This window comes from Aphelocoma coerulescens, chromosome 3, assembly GCF_041296385.1.
Source record: "Aphelocoma coerulescens isolate FSJ_1873_10779 chromosome 3, UR_Acoe_1.0, whole genome shotgun sequence".
Classification (NCBI taxonomy): Eukaryota; Metazoa; Chordata; class Aves; order Passeriformes; family Corvidae; genus Aphelocoma; species Aphelocoma coerulescens.
Genome location: NC_091016.1, coordinates 85,589,686 through 85,609,953, shown reverse-complemented (window position 1 = coordinate 85,609,953; position 20,268 = coordinate 85,589,686).

Below are 20,268 nucleotides of genomic sequence, written 5' to 3'. Positions count from 1 at the left end.
TGTATGGATAGAAAAAATCTAGAGCAGTTTTAATCAGTTCCCAGATCTGTGCTTGTCAGTGTTCATGGTGTGATCCAGAGTGGCTCACTTCTTGATCCTAGCAGTTGTGTGGATAGTCAGAAGTAATCAGAGTATTCAAGTTCATTTCCTACAGCCTTTTATCTAAAAATATGGGTAAAAATCTACTGAACTTTTCAAAATTAGAGGATTGTAGAAATGGTTAAATGAAACTCTTTTCAACATAGATTATAATACAGCAAAAGTATACACTAGCTGATTAAAATGCAAATTCTGTCCAAAGGATCAAACCAGAAAGAAGCTAAGTTCTGGCATTAATTGTAAAGCTAAAAAAAAATCCCCTACCAAACTTGAAGGAACAACTTCCTAGACCTAAAATAAAAAAATAATAATTCAGCTTCCCCCGTCCATCCCCTAGAAGTAAATAGGAGGCAAGACGTAATACAACATTAAGGAAAAAATACCCAAACAACAATTTCTAAGACCTGTATACTAAAGTCTTCATTAATGCATATTTCTAAAACATGTCACAAGCAGACAGAAAGCTGCTAGTGTGCTAGTAGTGCTGGCAGATAGCAGAGCAGCAAAAGATACTTTGGATGTTTGATAAAGCTGTAGTAGAGAAGTTGAAAGTGTTTTGTATCTATGTTTATTACAGAAGAGGTTAGAATTTCTCATGCTGGATCCAGTATCCATTGCTCAAGAAATATCCTAATCAAGAAATTAATCAAGAAATATCCTATGCTGAAGTGTCATAAAAGTGATCTTTTGACTGGATCAATAAAACAAACAGCAATAAATCACCTAGTCTCAATTTTACTCATTCGGGGGTTTTCAAGGAACTAGAGTATGAAATTCTTAACATTGTGAATACTTTGTTGTTTTAAGTTAGGGGTAGGCACATAAAGGAAAGGGGACAAATGTGGTATTAATATTAAGAATACGAGGAGAGCTGCTTGGAACTGTAAACAAGTCTGAAATCCATCCTTGATTAAGAAAAATAGTAAGAACAGACATTTAAAATAGATGTATTGAGCAATATCAGTGTAGCTTTTCCAAAGCAAACTCATGCACCACAAATCCATTACATTTTTGAAAGTATAATTAGAAGTGTGGTCAAGGATAATAAAGCTTCCAGCAAGGTACTTGGCCTTCAAAAGATACTAAATTGGTACATAAGTAGATGGAAGAACGATTACTTGCATTAAAAGTTAAGAAACAGATAATAGAAATATTAAACTTTTGTAGCAACAGGCAGGTATTTGTTAAGTCCCAAAGAAACCTGTTGTGGTATTTGTGCTGTTCAGAAAGTCATTTAAAAATATATGTGCTAGTGCTAAACAATTTCTGAAGATAATCAAAATTAAAACCCTAATTGTGTAATAATAATTAGAGTAACAAACTGGGTGATAAAAGAGCTGGAAAACAATGTTGACCAACGTTTATCAGTACGTACTGTACATGCAAAAGCTGTACTATGTTATAGTGGTCTCCTACTGCTTCGAGCAGATTTGGCTGTCCACTTGGTTAGTACTATTAAAAAAAATTAATCTCAAAGATAGTAAAGAACAAATATATTACTAGGAAAGAAAATTGAAAATATCACTATACCATTGTAGAAATGTGCATCATGCTTGCGTCTGGAGTACTGGTTACTTATCCCCTTTTTAAAAAAGAACTGAAAAGAGACATGGAAAGATTACAGAAATCATAGTGAGAGAGAGTTTAACCAAGGAAAACGTAAATTAAGAATGCTCACCTTCAAGAAAAATTGTTCTTTAGAAGGCGCTGGTGGACTAAAATCATTGAAGGGCATAAGGAAAATTAATAGTGAACAATAACAATTTTCTATTCCTTATGCCAAAGAAAGGTCATCTAATTAAATTTTCAGATAATGTATTTTGACAAAGAATAGGAAGTTGAGGTTTTTTCATTCAATATAGTAAAATTATCAATTGTACTGCTACAGGATAGTGTAGAAATTGAGAGTATAATAGGTACAAAGTCACAATAGCATTGATCAGACTTCATAAGCAGGGTAGTCCAGGTGCAACTTTTGCCTCAAAAAAATCTAAACAACTGTTTGTCAGCAATCAAGAGAAAGTATTTTTGAAAATAAATGTGAGTTCTCTTTCATGTAATGCTTTAGGTATTTTGCAAGACATTGTTTTGACTTACATGTGAAAATCAAAAATGTCTTCATCTGTTTCTGAAATTAAGGATATTCATATTGGAATGGAAGAAACTGATTTAGTGGCAACTAATTAATACTTCAGTTTTCTTCTTTCTGTAAGGTTGAAGGTTGCTGGCTTTAAACTCTGGACTGTCATAGGCATGAGTTTAGCACTCATGCTGTGCTAAACTAATGCCATTTATTCTTAAAGATTTTAAAGGATTGTGATGCTGCTTATCTGTCATGAAAACTAAACCCCAAAGTCTGGAGATAGACCCCATGTGTTGCAGAAAGGTTCAGGCTACCTCTGTGTAGCTTCTTCAGCCTTGTGGTACAGAGGATCAGTTTGATTGCAGCAAGTTTTGGAGCTTAGCAGAGAGACTCTGTGGCGTTAGGGGCCTTTGAATATGGATTATAGATGTAAAGAAGGAGAGAACCAGAGCATTAATCAGAGGGCTTCCAGGGGATCCAGTACAGAAGATTGTAATTCGATAAATATATAATTTGCTTTATAACCCCACAAATTTCAGTTTAGCAGTGGGGAACTTTGTACTACTTAATGACTCTTTTCCCTTATATACCCATTAATGTTTATATATTGAATTTCACCTGCAACTTTACTTCATGATAAAATTAAATCCCATAAAGTATTTTTACAGAATTCATGCAGTTCTGCAAATTGGCCTGTGACTAATCCTAATTCATGAAAATAGTAAATAAATTCTTTAATCATTATGTCAGAACTTTCTGGACTGATCACTGCTAGTTACCACTTATGATAAAGCTAGGTAAGTGACTGTGGAATCACTCCTAGGAGATTTTGGTGTAAAATAAAACATGGCTTAAACTATCTTCATCTACATCTGAGGTGAGAAACTGGATTGAATTAATTCAGTGGAATAGAAATATGTTAGGTCTTCATTGGAACACAACATTAAACAAGCAATGTGAGACCATTCATGTGTTGCGAAGTAGCAAATTCTTTCTTAAAGTGGAATGTTTTCAACCATATATCTTATTCATCCAAAGGCTTTTTGAATTAATCTACAAAACCTAATGATCAGGCTATCAGTTTTAGCAACTTATTATTTAGCAAGTGTGTTCTCCTGAGATTAAATACTTTTTTGTTCATTATAGGGACCTATATTGTTTCTTTTATTTGTATCAGTAAGGAAAGAGGGATTGCGCATCCTATAATACACCTTGAATATGTGTAATACATAGGAGTATGGGGGGATAAAAAGGGGTTGTTGATAATTTTATGCAGATCAATTCATACTTTTATCTCTCTGAAAATGTAATGCTTAAACAAACTTTCTCCATGGTAATATCCTACCAAATGCTGTACAACCAAATCTGTTCAGGAAACATGTAAACAACTCATGATACTGAAAAAATGTGCTCTTTTCAATTATATTTATATTGTCCTCTACATATTTGCCAAATGATATGACTCTATGTTCACAGGTACTTAGATCTCTTTTTGTAATTTGGAATCTTAAGTACATTCCTGTGCCAAGTCTGTATTGATGAAAAATATATAAAAATTTAAATATTTAGGATTAATTGAAATACATAGAAAACCCCTTAGGCCTAGCTTACAAATTTTTCATACTTAGCATGATTATGAAAGTTTTTTCCTCAGCCAATATTCATCCTTCAGTTAAGAAACCTATGACAAGAAAGTGAACAAGCAGAGAACGCAAAATATAGGGGATTTTGTTCCTTTTTTTGCTGCCAGTGCTTGAAACCTGCAAGATAAGACTATCATATGATACAGAGTTCGCGTGCTCAACCCTATGCACTCAATATTTTCTCCAGTTGAGATTTCATAAAATTTTAACCTGTAGCACATACAGAACATTAGAATATTAGGGCATATTTGTGATTTTTGAGCTTTAGTTTAGGCCCTAAACAGGTTTTCCAAAATCTATTAGAATAATAGAGAAGCCAGCATATGGGTGATAAGAATACTTCACATGCTGTGTATATAAAAGCATAACAGTAACACCTGAAAAGCATTTTAAATGAGAAAAGACATGAACATTTAGTGTCAATAATCTCAGTATGTAATATGAATCTAATGCTACCAGACACATATTAGTGTAAGATATGTGGAAAATTTTGAGTCCAGTTCTGAAAAGTTGGGGTATTTTTTTATATTAACCCCAAATCATGACATTAGAGATATATTATGCTATTAATAAATGTTTCCCATAAGCCTTTTCCCCCCTCTCTCCATCTTTACAGGTGCATGTTTTATTGCACCACAGATGCAGAAAAATAGCTACGTAATATCTTTTGGTGAGATTCTTAGAGGAACAGTAATTTTTTTTTTTTTTTTTTTGCATTTGTATGGGACTCAAGATACAAGATTCAGTTCCCAGCTGTGTTACAGTAACTTGCTGGCCTCAGGCAATTGCCTTAGTCCCCCATGTGTAAAACAGGAGTAATATTCCATATCTATTATGATCTGGCTGTCTGATTTATTCAGTTGTCAAAAGTGTGTTTTTCAGGCAAAGACAGTTGCTTACAACAATTTGTGTGCAGAGCACAGAGGGTACCCTGTCACTGGCACATGCTTATCTAAATGATGCTAAAACAAGCTGTCTTCATAATCTAAAATCTCAGAGCTTTCTTCTGGAGGTGCCTGATGTTTCTGTTTTCTATGTAGAGCAGTTAAAGCTTAGCTTTAGATGCAACTGCACAAGAATAATAGTAATCTAACCAATACCTTTTTTTCCCTAAAATGGGAGAAAAAAAGATATTACCAGAAGAATTCTTTTATCATCAGATACTATAATTATACCATCTGGGCTGTTGAGAGGATGACAATGTAAATAGTGCAGTTCCCTTAAATGAGAAAGAAATGAGGGGCCCTGAGGTCCTCAGGGAATGCTGCAAATTGCATCCGCTGATCATGTGAGGAAAGGGTTGTCCCAGAATCACTTCCTCTAGAACTGCAGCAACTATTTGAGGTGACTGAAGAACTTGCCTTTTTCTTTCTTTTCTGGTTCATGTCCTTCTCCTATAATTCACAGGCTTTATGACATATATTCTTCCTGCAGCTGGCATTCCTATCTCCCTGCCCTGTACCAACTCCCATGCTTACTGCGTCCTGCTTACTGCACAATTACTCCTCACTTAAGATTTTCTAAGTTTTCTAATAGCTAAGATTGATTCAGTGAGAAGCAAAAGGGAGGGACTTCTGGAGTTAAAGAGCAGATTTTCGAGAAAAACTCAATAGTTTTCATTTTCTTTGGTGGAAAAGGGGCATTCAGCAATGTAAACTGAGAGTGGTGTACAGGCATGGAGGGTAACCTCAGCACTGGACTGCAACATGGCATCCAGGTGTTTAGCCACAAAACTAAATCCTATGGGTCCAATAGGTAAAGTAAGAGGTTGTACTCTAACACTTTGCTGACTGACAAATCCAGTTTCAAGTGCAGGATGAAAAATGACACTGAACTCCGAGTATCTTAAAACCAAAGTATTGTTTGATATTTTTAAATTTCTGAATAGGTATTAACCTGCCAGTAAGAGCAAAGTTCTGAGCGTGCCTGAATTCTCAGATGGCATTTAATGTGTGAACAAGACTTACTCACAGGATAGAAAATCAGATAAACACATTACGGACAAGAAATTGCACAATGAAATTCAGAAAGTCTGTCAGAGTATGGGGTGGTGAGGATCTAAGGAAGCAGATTAAAGGGAATAGGATAAGGTTGAGACATGAACTGTCAGAAAACTGAAAGAACAACAAAAATAGCAGGAAGTACTGCTACTATCTAGCTGGTGTTCCCTTTGTGAAAATAATGGTTGGGCAAGTTATTGAGTGCACACACTCAGGAATCCAGAGTTAGCTGGGTTGAGCCAAGGCTTGTGCCATGGAAAGTGAAGAAAAAGCATGGTTAAAAACTGGGAAAATCTCCTTAGAAGTTTGCAGTTGACAGACTTTGGAAAAAACATGATTTTATGTGACTACTTCCATTTCCTTTTATGTCTTCTTTGCTCAAATTGCTAAATGGATACTGTGGATTGCTTGTTACTGTCAGAACTATTGCACAAGAACAGGAGTTTTGCACAAGAAGCAGTTTGTATGAAATGAGGCTTTATTGCATTTTCCTGTATGTTTCTCTTTCCTAGCATAGCTTATGAATGTCTTGGTTGTTGGGTACTGTGTTTTCAGATATCCTTAGGACGTTGCTCTCTTTTCCATACCATAAGCAGACATTCATTGGTTGTATGTGGGGTAACCAAAGTTGATTTCCTCATAGAGCTCTTAAATGAATGAGTTTTTAAGATGTAACTATAGAGTAGCTTTATGCATACATGGATACTTATTCCCATAGACTTTTTATGTAGATGCAGAGATGCATTTAATTCTTTGCATCCCTTAAAGCCCTTTACTCACCTCTTAATGTTAGCCAAGTGCTTCAGTTTACTTTCTTTTGTTTTAAATGTGTTTAAATAACTTTGATGGGTTTACAATCTCTGCAGGTTTTGTTACTGAGTTCAGATGAAGCCCAGTCTGGAGCTGTGGCACATTTTGTAACTTCCCAGTCTGACAGAGGAGAGAACTGCATACTGCAGGTTATCTTGTCCCATATGATAAATCCACTGCACATGTGCAGAGCAGCTGTGGCTTTATAACAGTAAATACTGGTGTAAATGGCACGCTCATGAGGCAATGGACTTTTATACAGACAATAACTTGGTTACCTGTTGGAAGCATTGGGCTCACTGCCTGTTCAGCAGAGGAGCAAGAAAACAGTTGTGTACCCTGGGAGCACCAAATGCAATGCGTGTGTGCAAGGCTGAGCTACTGCATGTGCCCAGGGTGAGTGGTGTGCAGGGCAGCAGCCAGACTTCAGCAGCACCAAGCAACCCACACAAATTCAGCAACTCCAGAGCTCCCAGGACATGCCAGTTCTTTGCTGGTCCAAGGGTGGAAGAGGAGAAAGGCCTGAGACCCTTCCAAAAAGGCAGCTAGGAGCTAGGTGCTCTTATATCCACTTCCAGAACAGTTCCTGCAGGTGCCCTCAGGCAAAATGGGGCCAGCACCACCAATGGCTGCATAACTGACTTAGGCCAGGAAGGTACAGAACGGAACTAGAAACCAATGCAAACTGAAAGGCAGCTGTGATCAAGAACAAATGCTCCAACACCATTCCTAGGGTGACTGCAATAACATTTTTATTCATTAATTCATTTCTTCTGGCAATCAATTAATGTCTCAAACTATAGTCTGTACAAATCTCAGCAATCTATTTAGCACTTAACATAGATATATTGCATTAAATTGCCCTGGTTAAGTGGAATGCCACCATTATTAATTACAAAATTATGCCATACTTAGAGCATTTTGTGTAATGTTTTGCTAATAGTCCATTAATTTATTATATTTTTTGCCTCCTAATTTAGAACATTATTTATATTACCTTTTTCCTATTAATTTATAATAATTTTAAAAAGCATAACTAGTTTATAACTTTTTATCCAAGTAAGCAAAACTATCCATGATATAAATTACAGGAGCTATTTAGGAGTTCAGACAACGTCTGGGGCATTAAAAATCTTTGGGTACCTTAGTTAATATAATTTCACAGGCAAAACATACTAATTTAAAAAAAAAAAAAGTTTCAAGAAATCTCTTAGTATTTTGCATTTAATGGAATGCAGAGAAAGGAATAAATTTAGTTTAGCAGAACCTTTCAAAATAGTGTGTCATTGCACATGATTAAAAATTGAAAATGGGCAAAATGGCAAATAAACATTCAAAACACAAGTATAACTTATTCCAGAAATAAACTGTATTTATTTCTGTTTAAGTGCATCATCAGTAATACTTAACTGAATTGTCCAGGACAGTCAAAACAAGAAGGTTGTACCGATACTGTTGCACACCAATACCAGCTTTTCCTGAAGCAACATTTGGATTTGGAGGGAGAGCTGAGTGAGAGAGGATTAAAGAAAGGGTGATGTTTCACTGTAATGCCACCTTTGTGTAATGCATGCACTCAGTACATAGTATCTCATACCTATGAGACACTGAAATTTCTCATTTCTTGGCTGTAACCTGTGCTCCCAGTGTTAAGGTATTTCCTGATCTTTCATCTCCTTTCATCTAGAATACTCAAAATATTTGGGAAAGAGCGAAATATGTAATAATAAGTAACACACAACACATACATGTATGTTTGGTGTCACATCCTTCAATTTTTTACATTCTTTTGAGAAGATAAAACTCATATTGGCCTTTATTAAGCCTTTTCACCAAGCAAGTAGCACTTTTGCCAGGAGAAGCTATTTTTTATGGGACCTGAGGAATTAGCCTGATGATTTAGTCAAGTACCCTGTTCCTGATGCTGTCACTAGTGTTCAGCATGACTTTTTAAAAGCTATGTTCCCACTTTGTTCTTCCAGCTTTGGCCTGGTGTTTGAGACTAATAATGTTCATTTTTCTTTTTACAGCACTGTGAGATCGACAGCTGACCAGTGCTTTGTGAATGTGTCCTTTTGTTGGCAGTATTTTGTCTTATTTGGAAATCATCTAGCCTTTCTGTCCCAGCTCAGCTGATAAATAATGAAGGAATATTCATATAATTTTCATTTTACATATCTAAAAATGGTGTTATGAAGGAACTAGAAAACCTTGTTGCCCTGATGCTTTGCATGAATACTGGTGAAAGCAGACACCTTTAGGAGAAGGTTTAGAACAAAGTACTTTCTGTGAATAACCCATTCCAAATATATTGCATTTTCCTGAGCCAGCAAGGGCTTGGCTGAAGTTGAGGAGTGGAGAAATGAGAATGGAATAAAGAGAACAAAAGCAAAGGAAAATACACTCAGAAAATACACAACAGAAAATAAGCCAAAAAATAGGCTCAGATTTTAAACTAAGTGTTAAGATTTTCCTTTCTAATCTGATGACTCATTTTTGCAAGTCTTCTTAATGTCTTTGAAATTGATTATTTAATTAAAATTTCATCCTAGTAATAGCTTGAGGTTGCTTCTTGATAATTTACCAGTACTAATCCTATCCTCCTCTAATAAACTCTGAGGCTTTTGGCCTCAGAAATTAGCCTGAAAATTATTTTTATTCTCTAATAAATCGGGAACTGCCTCAAGCTATTATTATATTATTTATAATTCTTCAGACTACACTAGTAACTGTCCTGTTTTACCTTGTGAAAGGAATAAAAACATAGTTATATGAGATCTTGCTATGTAGATCAGTCTCTGTCAGTCAGAGGCAGAGGGAAATTTCTGGGAGAATCTTACGATGCAGCCTTGTGGTACCTAAAGGGAGCTTGCAAGAAGGCTGGAGAGGGACTTTTTACAAGGGCTTGTAGTGGTAGGACAAGGGGGAATGGCCCTAAGATGAAGGGGGGTAGATTTTGATTAGATATTAGGAAAAAAATCTGTAATATAAGGGTAGTGAGGCACTGGAATAATTTGCCCAAAGAGTTTGTGGATTCTCCATCCCTGGAGGTGTTCAAGACCAGACAATGTGGCTCTGAGGAAGGTCATATATGTCTCTATAATTAAAAAAATGCTCATAGCTTAGTTAATATGTGCTACAGATTTATTCTTCCCATGTGTGATCTTTCTGACAGAAGTGAATGTCAAGACAAGGCGTCTAATTTTCTTTCATATTTCGTCATGGATTGAATTTGTTTCTGTCACACCTTTAAAAGACATATCTCTGATAGAATTTTCATAATGTCATGGGTCTTGCTTTGTTTGTATTCAGTTCACACCCATGATAATCCTTTAGGACACAGTACTGCAAGGTGCTGAGCAAAACTGGGGAGTTACTGAGCAATGTCAGTTCTCATAGAAACCAGTGAAGCTAAGGGCAATTTGCTGCCCAAGGAGACCTTTAGTACTTCAGAGTTAGTTAATCCATTTGTCTACTAAAATAAATGGATAAGACTGGGGTGGAAAGCATCTTACCTGTGGCTCCCCTGAGGCACATCTCTGCTGCAGTCACAGGACTGCAGGCTGTCTGCTTTGGCACAAAGCTCTGCATAGGCTGCAAAACCTGTCCTGGAGGGAAAACAGCACCTGCCAGCAGGGTTGACGTGTTCGGCATGTGACAGAGTTTCAGAAAACATCTGCCAAATCCAATCACTGGTAGAAGGTAGTTTCTGAATCTGACGAAGCACAGTCATGAACTGAATCCAAGTGTGTGGTGTGCCTGGGCCTGTTGTGACTTGGGCCACTCTAAGTATAAGCAGAAGTAAAAAATCTTCAGTCTGGACCAGCAAAATGCCTTTGATGTTTCATCTCAAGAAGCCCCACATGCACTGTAATATCCTGATCTGCTGCCTCCTGTCCCAAAGTAGGCAGCCAAGCCTGGATCCATACTTCTTTATAATGGGCACCTCACTAAGCCTTGTTTTCCTGCACCCTCTCTACAGACAGTGGAGAAATACTGAAGTCTCTCATTTCCAAATTGCCCTTGAAGGCTTTGCTGTGTAAGTAAAATAAATTATTTTAGGGAATATTTCTAGGTGCTTCTGCTGCTAACCTATGCTGTTGATGTCATAGGACGGACCTGGCACAGTTTTAGCCAATGCTAATGTGCCTTTCATGTTTTCAACAGTTTTTGTGTGGGGAGAGGTAGAATGGAATTGAGCTGGGGGCTGTGGGACACACCTGCAGAACGCCATGGCAGCACAGAGAAGCTTGTCTCCACCTGACCTTGGAGGGAGGAGATGCCATACAGCAGAGCCCTGCAGAGAGGAGCCTGCCAGAAGCTGCCGGACGGGTGAACAGCGAGTGCTCCCTCCCATCCAGGACCATTGAGAGGTGTGTTACTGACATGGCAATGTGAGATAGGCCGCTTAGTGAAAAATACCATATAAGGAAATATTGGGTCTTGAAGAGGTGTATAAAAACAGCTCGTTTCTTTGAATAAATGTCTCAGATTCCCTGCCAGTCTGAATCTGTGCCGTAGTCATTATGTCACTTCTGGGTATAGTTTGAGCATCAACGCCATCAACAGATAATTTCCAAATGGAAGTTTGGATGTGTCCCTGTTGTTGATGGTGAGAGTGTTCAGCAGTGTGGCTGCAGGATGTTCTCTGTCAGCCAGCAGCAGCAACAGATGAAGACTGAGAGTGTATTTTATTTGCTGGTGGAGAGAGCTTTCCATTCTAATACAAAGCACAGGTGGAAAAAGTGATACCAGCTGTTACTAAGTGTGCTGTAATTTCAGCAATCATATATGAAGAAAGATCCCTAGCCTCTAGTGTCTTCTGAGCATTTGGTTTCCAAATATATTCTTGTTTTTCCTTGGAGGCTCTTCTAATTGTTAAGCTATTGACATGGATTGGGTTGAGAGCAAAGCTATTTGTCACTTAACTTAAAACTAAGTTTTGTGAATTCAAGCAGTGAGGATAGTGGCTAGTGGTGCCCTCTGTACAGATCCTGACTGCAGAGGTTACATTTGGATGGTCTAGAGAACTTTTCTGAGTAAGGAAGTCTTCATTTCTCAAACCAGAGAATCACTTTTCACTGAGATCTAAGAGGTTGAACTCAAACTGAGGAGAGTCACAATCCCTTTGAAAGTATGTTGACCACGGAATTTCATGGCCAGGTGGGACCTTGACCTTCTGAAATGTGATTAGATGGAGACAGCAAATGGTATGACCGAGTCAGACACCCCAGGTTCAGCATTTCCCAAGCTCATCTTCAATATTGCAGAATTTTTTCTCAGAACCTTTGTTTCTGAGAGTGACCCTTATCTTTGCAAGAAATCTGAGTTCTCTCCAGAGACTACTAATAAATTTGTTAATATTCAGATAGCATTTTGAATCCTTCTATGCTCTTTTACATCAATGAAGGTTAACTCTTCTACGTATAACCTCATTAGTTTTGTTAGTTTTAAGTATATGCCTAGACTTGTTCTTGGCTTTGGGAAAAGCTGAGCAACATTTGCAGAATCATGTTTAATGAAGCTTTGGCATTTAAGGGTGTTGCAAATGCAAATATCATGGTATGAACGTAATATTTGTGTGTTATAGGAGGTGAATCTTGAAATATATTAAAATATAATAGTATGACACTTGGGCTTTTCCTTGAAGTTTACCAACATCAGCCAAATGTTTGCAAGAGGAGAGGAGAAAAGAAAGAGAAATATTTTAATATGCAGGAATTAATAAAAATGGTCTTACTTTTGTACTTAAAGTATAGAACCTAGTCCTTTTGTTTGTTTACTCATTTTCTACTGTTGGTTTTTACTTTATAAAAAAATCTTGCCTTGTATACAGTCAAATGCAGAACAAATGCAGGGAAAGGCAAATGAATTTGTGTGAGTAGCATATCCAGCCTGTCCTAGATGTATAGCTTACTCGTAATGTAATAATTTGTAATTACAATATATTGCATAATTGTAAGAGTATAATAATCTAATATGACAATATTACAACATATATGTGGGGAGCACCTTTTTAAACCCAGGAATTAGTGATATATAAAGCATAAAGGAGCATAAAAGTTTGAATTCACCAGACATTTTAAGCTGGCTCCTGAGTTATTTTATGCTTTTTTTAGTCTTACAATAGCATTTGAAATACCATTGTACTCTGCTTCAAAGTTAAGTTAGTGCTGCTGTATATAGGCACATTCACCATTTTTGAATATGGGGTCAGCCAATTTTGTTGGGGGCAAGGCACTGAGGAAGGATAAGCAGGAGTGCTCTGATGACCTTGTCTATACATGCATACATTCTCTAGAGCATGTCACTTCTCATTTATCCCAGTCACACTGCTCATCTCCTTTTCCCACTGTAGCATGAGAGAATGCGGATGTCAGGACTGCTGGCCATGATCATTGTTCCAATCACAGAAATTCACAGTTTGCACTTGAACAGGTTCTTCTTGAACAGCTGTAGGATTTAGGATGATCTGGCAGTTTTCAGCTCCCTGTTATGAATTATTTTCATGTTCACTGTCAAGTGTGTGTGTATGTGCAGGTGTCTGTCTGTGATGGTTGGACAGCCACTGTTTGGAAATTACTGCTCAGGCTAAGCTTGCACAGCCATTCTAGCTAAAGATAACATTTAGCTCTCCTCACACGGCCTGCATGGCCCAAATAAATTTTCAAAGTGTCAGTCTGGATTTCTATCTTTCTCTCTGCCCTTCCTAATCTCTGATGCATGTAGCAGACACCATGAAATGGATTTTTCTTGCATCTGAATTTCACTGATTTCCTAAATCCTGTTTGCCTGGAGGCAGAATGACAATGTGATTTCCTCCTTTTCCATTTGGCTCTTACAGATAGTGCACAGGACAACGCTATATGTTGGCACTTAAGCATGACCAGAAGTACTCCCCACTATGGCCGGTTCTTCCCTTCATCCTATTTTCCTTCCATATTTTTATAAAAACTTCACTACTGTTTCTTGTGCCCATTCAGTTCTCGCTGCTTTGTGTCCTGAGCCATTGCTCAGATTATCTTGCCTATCGAGAGCAGAAAGGGAGGCCATGCCAGCCCAGACAGCTGTATTGATTGAGGGTGTGAAAAGCTCATCCCACCAAACTGACTGTTCCCACAGCTCCTGTGAACTTCTGTTTGTTTGTTTTCTTAGTTTATGTCAGAGGCATAAAAAGGCAGAAGAGCTTTTGCTGGATTTGGATCAGTGCTGGGGATGGAGCCTGGTTTCTTCGTATGTAATTGTGGTTGTGATGCCTTTTCCTGGTCTTAAAATCAAGAGTCATACACGGTTAGAAGGGGAAAAGAGATTTTACCTTGGTATTTATTTTAAGGATCCTTAGGTGTACGCGTCCAGGTCATATGCATCGAGATGTACCCCACCGAGTCTATCTATGTGTCCCCCTCCCCAACATTAGGTATATCATTATAGGTTTTACTAATTAGCATATCTATCAAAGATTCCCCAATGAGAGGCTCAAGTGAGCCCCCCTCCCCAGGGAACCTTCCCCTGGATGGTTCTATCTTGGTTTACAGAATGTGTTCTGGAGAGGACCTTGGGGTCTGGGGCACACTGATCTCTGGCTACGAAGCTTCTAAAATGTTTTGTCTCTTAGCTTAACAAACAAGTCCAAGAATGTAGGCAAAAGGCACTAGGAATACAGAAGTTGCAAAAAGGTACAACAGGGGTATAAAAGAAAAGGCAAAAATCTTCATGGCATCAGTTGCAGGGTCTTCACCTCTGAAATTGTATGTGGACAGAGGTTTTGAACAAAATCCAGAAACAGGACATGTGCTTTTATGTCAAAGGTAAGCACCAGATTCAAAACTGCAGTTTGAATTCCTTTCTTCTTCCTCCACTCAAAGGGCAGCTGCTTAGTCTTCAATCAATAAACACATTTTGTTTCATTTTTTAACTCCAAGTCTCTCTGGTGCATAGAGTTCTCCCTTTTTTATGTGACCAGGTTAAGACAATCTTAGCATAGCTAAGTAGTTCAGTGCTTAGATTGACTTGATGTCCCGCAAGCATCTATCAGAAGGAGATGTTGGTCTTCTCAGAGCATTTCTAAGACACAGCAAAGGGATCGTCCTGCTTCAAAAACATGCTTATGGCAACTGCTTTCTTTTGAGGGCAAGGCTTGGGTGAAAATTGCTCTCTCTTTCAGAAAAGAGCCTACTAAACATTTGTCATGAAAGTGGGACAATCAGATCTGCTGTCCTGTAACCTATATCTTTCTAGAAAGACTTTCTTAGTATTGTGCTGCAAGTTATTTAAATTAAGGAAGGACACTTTCTACTTTCCCTCTTAATGCTATACCATGGTGAAAGGAAGGCATCAAGATTCACTGACTAAGAGGGGGAGAGGAAGAACATTGACAAGGGAGCATCTTAGCCATACTATGTACTGGTTATTTTGTCAGACAGCATGGAGGGTAAATGTTACAGATGATCTGATCAAGCAAAGGAAGTGGGTGATGCCTTTGATCAGGGATTGAATTTTAAAGTTAAATTAATAAAAGGTCAGAGGCCTATTAAATTATTCCAGGTGCAAAGCAGAGTTGTAAGGAAAGTAATTTTGGCCTTTGGTACCAATCTTCACCCAAATACAACTAAATGGACTGATGTGTGGTTTGTTGCTTTTGGCTTTTTTTTTGACTCTGGCTCTTATCCTGAGTCAGCCAAGAAAAATATATGGAACAGCTGGATTTTTTTAGTACTTTTTCAATAACATAAAGTGCATTTTGTCTGTGATTGTTTTGGCGCTGTGGGGATTACCAGTGCTACCTTTATGCTGAGTGAAAGTTCATTCTTAGGAGGCCTTCAAACTGTCTAGTGCTTCAGGGCTTCTGTTGCGTGTATTAATTTTAAGTGAACCCTTCCTCTAATTATAGCACAGCCACACAGCAGTTCTCTGAACTCTGTATTAAACTTTGTGTAAAATCCTCATTGTCTCTGCAGGAACATAGCTATCAGGAAACTCAGGGGACAGCCATGTCAGACCTTTGAACATTTCAAAAATTGAAAAACAGTGTGCTCCGAGGAGCCTGCATAAAATCTTGCACTTGGATTCAGCTGATGTTACCATGTCAGCATGAATTGCTTGAGGGAGGAGAGAACAGCAATTCTTTTCTATTTCTAAACACTCTCTTTTACATTTGTTTAGTTTTTGCAGCATAGTTTCATTTCAATCTATGCAGTGTTATACTGTTGGCATGTTGCTTTCAATATTCACTTAAAATAGAGAATATAAACCACGGAAACTAAACTGCAGCAAGGGGGACAGATGGAATTTTTTCCTCTTATGTAAAAAATACAAAGTAATGAATATGTATGCAATCACTTTTTTATGTGTGACATACAATGAATAGGTCTTTGTGTCATAGCCCCCTAACATGCTACAATCTCACAGAGATTCTTATATAAATCAAATTACACAGAATGTAATGTCTTCTCATTAGCAAAAGGGAAAGACGCCCCTTCTTGCAGGGAGTGGCAAAAAAAAATCCATAGATATTTAATGAAAAATATTAAAGCTGTGTCTTTTTGACTAAAAAATAGAATGCCATAATAAAACCAAGTAGCCTAGGAAGGAAACAAAGCACACTTGCAACAACTGCTCTCTTCTACCCTCTATCAGTTCTTCTGCAGCAGCTATCATCCAGATAGCTGAAGGGCTTGTGTTAAGCCTCTGCCTGCATCTCTTTATTATCTGATTTCTGTATTAATTTACAAAACATGTGAAAGAAAATGTAATCACAGCAACTAACAGTAGGATTCACATTCTGCAATATTTTCCCAGGAAGCTAGGGTCTTATTTTGTAAACAGCTGGCAGAAATTGTATGCACTAAAGTATTTGATCAAGTAGTTTGAACAGTGAAATATAGTGAAAAGTTAATTAAATATATCTTAATGAAAATATATGTTGTCAGAATAGAGCCCTCAAGTCAGTGCATATCTTTGAATACCTCTGAAGCACCATTGTACTTACCAACTATTCAAAACAAGAAGTAAGATATGCAAAAGTGAGTTTTCAGTTGAGTCTAGTGAGACAAGCATCAATCTCTTTTTTTATCTCTCTACATTTGGATGATCTGAACATGAATGATTTTATTTTCTCTATAAAACTATGTTCAGAAGAAGGCAATTCCTAAACCATTTATCCAAATGAAATTCAGTAATTGAGTAAAACAGTAGCTCATACTATATCCTCTGCAATATCTAAGTATGGCTCAGGAGTGCTCTTGGAAAAGCTGGACTCCAAATGATTTGTGGACTGAATTCTTCCTCCTGTGCCTACCTTGTACTGCCTGTGAACCCACAAACCTAATGCCCAATAGGCTACTTGAAAGCAGGTGTGGCAAGTTCTTATCTAGCATTTAAATTGTGAGACTCTGACTGAATGGAGCACAGTCCTTACAATTTCTGTTCCCAGGCCATTTTCTGTTTGTCAGCTTACTGTATATGTGCATTTCTTTTAGAATCTACTGTTCACTGTTTGGTTAAGTCATAATTGCTAAGCAAATACATCCTCTCAGTTACCAGAACAGGAAGCTATTGTTTTGAAAAATTGTGCTGTTTAATATACAAATCCAAGATAATTTCATCTGCTGTCTTTCCCAGCAACACAATGGACTTTGCCAATCATTGCACTAAATTTGCTTAAGAGATAAGAGTTAATATGAGCTCATTCAGCTTTGCCATCTATCATGCAGTAGCCTTGAGTGTCCTCTTTAGTATTCAATATTATTATATGTTGTCCTTGAGGAGTTTACATATGGCTTATTTTCATTCTCCTGTTATAATGGGAAAATTGCTTCACCTTATAAGCTTGATCGCCACAGTCCTGTATCAAAGATATGTTTATTTACCGTATTTTAAAATAGAAGAGATATATTCCAGGGGGGTAAAGATCTTGTAAATATATTTGCTTTTAACTGAACAGAAGAGGCAGTACCATCATAAGTACCTGAGGGGCCAAATACTGGGAGTGCTCAGTGGGTCAGACCACCCCCGGAGAGCCAGCCCTCTGCAGCCCTGCTCCTGCTCAGCTGCTGCCAAGCCAAAAACTGAAGCACCAGCAAGGTTCATGGCCATGCACAATCCTTGGTTTATCCTCAGTTCAGCTGAAGGCACGGGCTCCAACTCCAGCACGGCTCCCAAGTGGAGGGACCACAGCTTCCCACTGTTCTTGCTCACACAGCCTGGCCACATCATCTCAGAGCTGGTTTGAGCGCCCACAGCCAGAGCTCCAGGAAGGGCAGAGACACTGCAGAGCCTCTTGATGCTCTCAGGGCCCCAACAAAGAGTAGAAGCAAAGATTGCTGAGGCTGCCATAGTGTAGTATGTGTATAGTGTATATGCCATTGTATAGTGCCAAAATGCAGTAGTGGCCCTGCATTTTGGAGCACCCTAGAATAATTCCCACAATGTTTCCATAGGAAAGTAGAGTGGGTGCTAAAGAAGTATCATACTCCTCAGCTTCTTCTGAGTAGGGCTGTAAAGCCAATGACAATATCAAACTCTAACTTTATGCAGAGCTAAGAATACCTATAATTGTTTCATGGAATCATGGAATTATGGAATCATAGAATCACAAAATCATAGACTCATAGCATGGCTTGAGTTGTAAAGGATTTTAAAAATCATCTAGTTCCAATTCCTGTGCTGTGGCAGGGATACCTTGCACTGGACCAAGTTGCTCAGAGCCCCATCCAACCTGGCCTTGAACACTTTCAGGGATGGGGCATCCACAACTTCTCTGGGAAACCTGTTCCAGTGCCTTGCCACCCTCACAGAAAAGAATTCCTAACATCTAATCCACACCTGCTGTCTTTCACTTTCAAGCCAGTTCAGTTTGAAGGACACATAGTGATAGCCTTAACCTATAACTACATGCCCTTGTAAACAGTCCCTCTCCATCTTTCTTGTAAAACCCCTTTGAGTACTGGAAGATTTCCATAAGTTCTCCCTGGCACCTTCTCTTCCCCATGCTGAACAGCCCCAGCTCTCTCAGTCTATCTCCATAGAAGAGGTGCTCCAGCCCTCTGATCATCATTGTGGCCCTCCTCTGTACTCAGTACAGTAGCTCCACATCTTTCCTATGTTGGGGGCCTCAGAACTGGATGCAATTGTTATTCTTAAAAGTTCTTTGACTATTTGAGTTGCTTGGCTTTTAGAAAATCAGAATTTAAAGACACACTGTACTTTGTTATTTTTGAAAGCACGACCCATGTAGGACTAATACACTGTGCAAATACAAATTATTTACAGCATAATTTTAAAGTATTCTTCATCTTGTGTCAATACTGAGGTCTGTAAGTATTTTTTACACAGGCAGATTTGTATAATACATATAATTTATTGTAGTTTCATACAGCATGAATTTGCTGATTAAAAGCAGTGGGAAAATAATGAAAGAGAATTGCACAATCATTAGTTTATTGAATGCTTTGAGAAAAATTACTGTTGTAGGGAATGATGCAGAAATACAGGAAAAGAGGAAGTGTTCACAGGAAAAACAAAAACAAAAACACACAAACAAAAGATACGAAAAGCAACAAGAAAATCAATATAAAATCACAAATCCATGATGTATGAAAACTTCAGGTTCTCCAAGTGATCACAGAAAGAGCAAAAAGGGCAGAGTTTGCATACATGAAGACCATTCCATTGCAATGCCCTATTCAAAATTGTTTGCAACTCCTTAAGAGAGAATTTGGCCTCTTCACAAAGGTGCTCATTGAGCATCAACCTCTATTACTGAGAAATATGTATAATGTACCATCAAATAGCAGGAACATAAAAATTAAAAAAAAAAAGACCTGCATTTTTAATTTTAATATATTTTCTTCCTCCTTTGTACTTCTTGATAAACTAGGTAGAGAATTTCAAGTGTTCCTGGAATATTTAGGTTCAGTTTTTCTGTTAATGTTTGCCTAAGTTACCGAGCAGATGTCCTGGTCTACAATATTTAGAGGCTGTTACTGGAAATTAGCCCCTGACATACCTGTGTCAGACCAGTATGAAAAAAGGCATGAAAATGCAAGTGCTGAAGCAATCTAAAAGGATGTGCTATAGTCTCCTGGTCACTCTCAGATAATAATCAAATCACATGCTTTGAAGCAGTAAGGGCAACAATAAAAGCAGTTTCTAGAACTTTACAAATTCTTTCAAGTAAAACACTAAAATATCTTTGACTTTTCTTGGTAAAGGGTACACAGCCTCTTAACAAAAAAGGGGGGAAAAGTATTAATTGCTTCTGCTGTCTGGCCCTAAGAAGTAGGAAGGTCACAGACAAAACTACAAGACAAACTTCACAAAACTGGAGTCAGATTTTTCAGGTGTTTCACAGGGAATGACAGGATTGTCACTCACATCACACAGCCTAGGCCAAGGGATCAGCCTGTTTCCTTTACGCATTCACTGCTTGGTCTTGTTGAAACCTGTCCTTTGAAGCCATAATTTTGAGAACTATTTCACACATATCACCTCCTGTCAGTAGGTGGGACAGAAGTGACACAAGGAGCTCTGCTTTCCTTGATGGCTGCGCAGGCAGGAAGCTAATGAGGCTGCTGCATTCCATCACCTCCTCAAAATAGAAGCAGATTTGCAATTCATTATCAATAATATGTTT